This window comes from Lissotriton vulgaris, chromosome 8 (assembly GCF_964263255.1).
Source record: "Lissotriton vulgaris chromosome 8, aLisVul1.2, whole genome shotgun sequence".
In the NCBI taxonomy this organism is placed as follows: Eukaryota; Metazoa; Chordata; class Amphibia; order Caudata; family Salamandridae; genus Lissotriton; species Lissotriton vulgaris.
In genome coordinates this window covers 525,972,963-525,979,508 of record NC_141696.1, presented here as the reverse complement: position 1 = coordinate 525,979,508, position 6,546 = coordinate 525,972,963, and the positions used below count along the sequence as shown (strand labels likewise).

At 42.9% G+C, this 6,546-nt stretch overlaps 1 pseudogene; it reads left to right on the top strand.

Moving 5' to 3' along the window:
• Nucleotides 1-1,257: 1,257 nt before the first annotated feature.
• Nucleotides 1,258-2,760, top strand: LOC147697252 (putative divalent cation/proton antiporter TMEM165 pseudogene; annotated as a pseudogene).
• The last annotated feature ends 3,786 nt before the right edge of the window (nt 2,761-6,546 follow it).

The window sequence follows — 6,546 nt, the reverse complement described above, 5'->3', positions numbered from 1 at the left end:
CTCCCTGGGAGTTACAGTTGGTGTGGGATCTCTGTTCCCAGGGAGTGCAAAGGCCGAGGTCAATGGTTTTAGAGTTGCGTGTGAGGTGACAAACGCTGCATGAGCCACACCTAGTGTGACCAGTCAGTCTTGGTAAACCAGGTAGTGTGTTGGTTTCCCTCACTCCCCCCAGATCCCTGGGTCTGGTATGTACCAGGAGATCCTTCAGGTTTTGACTGCGCCTGAATGAGAAGAGTGGTGTTTCAATGTTCATCCCCCCCGGTGTTGAGTATTTTCCAATTCTGCAGGACCAGACGTTTTATTTGGTGTGATGCTGTGTTGAAGGTTGACACAAATACTGGCTTTTTCATCTCAGATCTAACAGTTTTAGTGAGTAGTAACTCTCGATTGTCATTGAGGGCCCTTTTCTTAGCCTTTTTGATCACTTTTTGTGGGTAACCCCGTTGTTGTACTTTCACAGTCAAAACCTCTGATTCGGCCACAAAATCCTCCCTATCCCAACAATTACGACGGATACGGAAGAATTGTCCCACTGGTAAATTCTCCCGTAGGGAGCGAGGATGGAAGCTCCCAAATTCCAGTAAGGAATTCTTGTCCTTCGGTTTATGGAAGACCTTGGTCTTTAGGGTGCCATTAGTGGATTCAATCACTAGGTCCAAGAATGGTAAATTGGTTTTAGTGACCGTCGAAGTGAAGTGGAGGAACGGATTTTGGGCGTTGAGCCACTCCAAAAAGTGGTCAACAGATGTTCTCTTGCCCCTCCAAATCACTAGGACGTCATTGATGTAACGACGCCACAATCGCAGGTTGTTCGCCCATGGGCCATTGGCATCAAGGATTGTCGTTTGCTCAAAGGCCCCCACGTATAGCCCTGCTAAACTAGGGGAAAAGACACTCCCCATTGAAGTTCCATGGGTTTGGAGATATAATGACCCCTCAAATTCAAAGAAGTTCCTGGTCAAGGCAATTTCGGCCAGATGTAAGATGAATGTCTGTGGTGTTTCATAGGGCCACTCCCGTTCAAAGAGTAGTGTTTCCAAAACCCTGAGGGTTTCCTGTTGCGGAATATTTGTATATAGGGCTTTGATGTCAAGCCCTATCAGGAATTCCTCATCAGGGTTGCACAGTATCTCTTTCAACAAATTCAAAACATCTAGTGTGTCTCTTAGGTAGGTGGGTAGTTTCTGGACCATAGGTTTCAGATAGAAATCGCAGAACTCAGAGAGGGGTTCCAGCAGGGACCCCATCCCAGAGACAATGGGTCTCCCGGGAGGGGGGTCGTACTGCTTTGTGGATCTTCGGCAAGGCATAGAAATACGGAGTCCTCAGTTGTTTGTTCACAAGGAACTCCGCTTCGTGCTGTGTGATCCAATCATTCACCTTGGCCTCCTCTACCATAATGACAATTTCTGTGGTGATCTCCTCCGTGGGGTCTTGTCTCAATTTTTGATAAGTTCGCGGGTCGGCCAGGAGGCGCACACATTCACCTCGATAAGCCTCAATGTCCATGATTACGGTCGCCCCGCCCTTATCTGCAGGCTTCAAAATAATTTCTTTATTTGACCCCAATTCCTTCAGTGCTTCCTTTTCTCGATTCGAGAGGTTGGAGAAGTGACCTGACTGTAATAATAGCCGTTGAAGACCAGTCAAATCCCATTTTTCCCCGGCTAACAATTGAGAACTCCTGTGGAGCAGTCTCACAACTGGCCTCGAAAATACACATTCTTCCCACATCGGTCCTGCTCTTCCTCTTCCTGCTACTCCTGATACTACCTGGGCTGGCGATCGCCATTCAAGAAGATGACGGTGGGAACATGGAAATAAGGAGCACAACCACCCCCCGCCTGACCGCAACACAAAACCGAGCCACCACTGCAAGGCCCCGTAGAGAAAGTGCCCAGCCTGCATCTTCCAGAGCACCATTTAGGAGAAGACACTCCGAACGCAGAGAACTTGGGATTTATCCATGCATTTGTGGCTACTTTATCTGTCATCATTTTTTCAGAACTTGGAGATGGGATAATACTTTCTTAATTGCTGCTATCATGGCAATGCGTTATAATCATTTGGCTGTTTTGGCAGCTTCTATGCGTGCTTTAGGCCTGATGACATGTTTATCAGTTTTATTTGGTTACGCAACGAGAGCATACACATACTATGTGTCAACGTCGCCGTTTGCTATGTTAGGGCTAAGGATTCTTCAAGAAGGTTTGAAGATGAACCCTGACGAAGGTCAAGCAGAAATTGCAAGAAAAGAGGAAGAATATCACAGATCAAAATTTCTTAATGGACCCGAAAATGTAGAAATGGGAGGCAGCACAAGTTCTGGACCGAGAAAGTGGCAGCAGTTTATCCTTCCAATATTTCTTCAAGCCTTTACTTTAACATTTTTAGCAGAGTGAGTACATCATTCATAGCTTACAACAATTGTTTTCTGTTTTGGCTGCTCAAGAGGATCCCTTTGGTGTGGCCGTTGGTGGAACGATAAGACATTGCTTGTGCACAGGTTTAGCAGTTATTGGAGAATGAATGATAGAGCAAAAAAAGTCTGTACGAACTGTGACCATTTTTGGTCGAACTGTTTTCCTAGTGTTTGCGCTGTCTGCACTGTTTATAAGCCGGAGTCTGGATTTTAAGGAACTTGTTGTCAGATGTTGCATGGACTGGGATCTTGCCGACACCCATTTTACCATGTACTGCTGTATATACTGTACAGAATTATACCAAAGGGGACAATGGACGGAGCGTTTGAGCAAATAAAACACTCACCCCCAGTCAAATGATCTGGGTTTAATCCATCATCATTCTTTTGCTCACTCCACCAACACGGTTCAGAAATGGCCATATGCAAATCAGTCTGACCCTGTGCCTCATGGGAAAAGTCCATCCCAAAATGCCAAGCCATGTCTTCCCTGGACCGGATACAAGCATACTGGGACCAGTTTCTGGCTAATCAGCCGTCATCAGCCAGGCTAGCTTGAATCCAGTGGCAAAATGAGCAAGGAACCCACGTCTGGGCATACCCTGCCAACTTATGGCGAACAAAGCGATACCAAAGGGACGATAGACGGAGCGTTTGAGCAAATCAAACACTCACCCTCAGACAACAGATCTGCGTTTAATCCATCATCATTCTTTAGATCACTCCTCCACCCCAGTTCAGACAAGGCCATATGCAAATCAGTCTGACCCTGTGCCTCATGGGAACAGTCCAGCCCGAACTGCCAAGCCATGTCTTCCATGGACCGGAAACAAGCATCCTGGGACCGGTTTCTGGCTAATCAGTCATGATCAGCCAGGCTAGCTTGAGTCCAGTGGCAAAGTGAGCAAGGGACCCACGTCTGGTCATAGCCTGCCAACTCTGGGCGAACAAAGTGATACCAAAGGGGATGATGGATGGAGCGTTTGAGCAAATCAAACCCTCACTCCCAGTCAACTGATCTGGGTTTTATCCATCATCATTCTTTAGCTCACTCCACCTCCCCAGTTCAGACATGGCCATATGCAAATCAGTCAGACCCTGTGCCTCATAGGAACAGTCCACCCAGAACTGGCAAGCCATGTCTTCCCTGGACCGGAAACAAGCATCCTAGGACCAGTTTCTGGCTAATCAGCCGTCATCAGCCAGGCTAGCTTGTATATACTGTACAGAATAGCGTACTTATAAGAGCAATGGTTCGAGAAAGAAATGCTGTACAGCCAGTCAGATTTTTTTATTGAAAGCCTTTGTTTGTTTCCTAACTTATCTGCAAAACAAGAAAGTGCAAGGACTTGAGTGTTTGTTTTGATTTTATTTGTGTTTTTTGGGAGGAGAGGGTGGTGAGTAGTGTTTTCGAGTGCATGATTTAAAATTATTTTTCACTTCAGTTATCCACAATGTTACCTAAAAATGTTTTGCCATACTGTGCTTATTTCTTATATATTGTTGGTAAAAACAAATACAACAATATTTACATGGTCAATATTTGACAAAATGCTATTTTTCCTTTGAGGTCTTTGAAAGGTATAAAAGTCCAGATGTATATTTTCTTCAGCCATTCTGCAAATATAATCTAGAAGTACTTACATTGCAATTTCTGCAAAAGTGACAACCTGATTGCATACATTTTTTAGGGCTGAGCTTGTTGAGTCACTGAACACTAAACTCCTGTCAGGTTTTAGGTGATCCATATTGAACATGCAGGAAATTAATGTACATGTGATGAATTTCATATTTTCTGTTTTGTCTTGTTATGAAAAATTTTCACTTTACTGATTAGTCTAGCTCTTCCTTTCCATATATTTATTGACCCTATCCATCAGTGTAATTTCTTGGCTTTGCCGTGTAGTATATGACTTACTTTAAAGCTGTTTGATAGGCTCTCTCTTTTATTGCAGCAGTCTAGGTATGTTTTATTTGTAAAATTATAGTCCATTACACCCTTCTGTCCATACAACTCAAATTTATGGAAAAGAGAGCACTGACGGTATGATAGACTGAAACTGGCTGTACGTAAGAATTCATCAAATACATAAACATGACCTTGTGTTCAGGGCATACATTTTCTAAAAACAACATATTTGACTACCAAGACATGTATTACTAGAGTTTTAACACAATTGGCACTATAGCTCTTGTGTTTGTTGAGTCAACATAACCTATCCCGCAGAAAAGTTCTCTTCCTCCACCACCCTTCTGAGGACTCGAAGATGGCTTAAATGCCTGCACAATTAGTTTTTATAGAACAGGAAGATGATAACTGCTTATTGTGTTACTGTGTTTCACTGTGCTTGTAGTGTTCTTGTGGCCTGTTTCGAAAACGCTGTTTATACGAAGTCATGTTTACAGTACTTCGCCATTTCGTTTTGCAGTTACAATGGCTGGGTTTGTGTATTATGCTGACAATGTTCGTGGGGTGCATGTGAGGTGTGACTACGGAGTTTGTTCGGAGGTGTAATATTTGTGTAGGCTTAAAAAATAGGCCTCACACGGAGTGTCTACAGGGGGAATTCTCGCTCTCCTACTGGGTGCACAGAACATTTTGCCACTCCTCTTGGGTGTTATCGGTATGCGCAAGGAAGCAGTTCCTTCTTCTCCATGATGTCAGTGAATTTTTCACAAGATAAATATATCTTTTTAACAGGGTCTCAGAATTCAAAAGAGCTATATTTTTCATCTAAGGTGTCAATTTATGTGCAAAAGGGAGATCTTTCTCTCCTCAAGGGACTGAATGTGTCGTATAGACAAAGGAGTGGCGCCTATCCCAAAGAAGCTCTCTCTCTGCTCCAGACTCCTCTGTGCATAAAGGTGCAATGCCACTTCAAAGTGGTAAAATGTGACCATGTGTGCATAAAACACCGGTCCTGGGCATAATCCTCTGTGCTCCCTACGAGTGGTTTTGCCTGCATTGCAAGAGCACATTTTTTGTACAAAACCATTACAAGTGTAATAGTGTGTTCAAAAGTTAATGTAGGCAAATGATAACATCAGCATACTCAAAGATTGTCCTCTATAGCTCATAAAAATTGGCAATTTCTTAAATGATAAATAATTAAATTGTATTGCTTTATTAACCTTCCTTCTTCTTCAAATTTGCTTGAAAATGCACCCTTTTTCCACTCTTTTTTCAAACATTTTCTGGGGAAACCCCCCAGAGCCCCCTCTATGTTATTTGGGCTTGCTCGCTACGCTCGCTCCCCGCAGTGCAACAATCATTTCACCTCACCACTTTCAAATGTCTCCAGCTGCCACTGGGACAATCTAAGTCTCAAAAGCGGGTCTTCATCAGGACTGGATACCCATTTAAAATGGGGAGCAACCTAGTGAAGAGAAGGGTATATATCCCACTTATTAGAACAAATGAAAGTGTGTGCATGTGTGTAAAGGTCCCCCTACTGTTCACCCATTCTTACCTGGAAAGCTTATCCAATAAGAAGACTGCTGAATTAATCATATAATTGATGAGGGTCAGCTGGCTCCCAGACTGTAATGGAATTAATCCTGGGGATGTAAGGATAGAGCCAATGGTTATTTTGGTGTTCAGCATGTAATCATCCTTATCCACTATAGTAAACAAATGTATACTGACTCACCTTAACATAGGTGAATTCTGTCAGCCTCAAAGTATTCATAAATTGTATGACCTTGTAAGAAGAGTCAGTTTCTGTCCTTGCTGTAGAAATATAGACCAACATGTGATTTTAAGCGCTCTGATACCCAAGGGTCTAGTTCGCGCTATAGAAAACTGTTATAAATAAATACATAAATAAATAAAATAAATACAAATGTTAACTCGCTACACCCCCAGTTTACAGAAAAAGAGAAGAGAAGAAAAGGAAAGGAAAGGAAAGGAAAGGAAAGGAAAGGAAAGGAAAGGAAAGGAAAGGAAAGGAAAGGAAAAAAACCCGAAACAATACGGTAGAGTTAAAGGTGTCCTATTTATTTAATTTATTCAGGCTCCTAAAAAGTTTAAAATGCTACACATTAGCTCCAAATCGCGATGTGTATAGCATGAAAAGATAACAAAGAGCACTTCCAGGAAGCAGAGTCACTTACCTCCTTCTTTA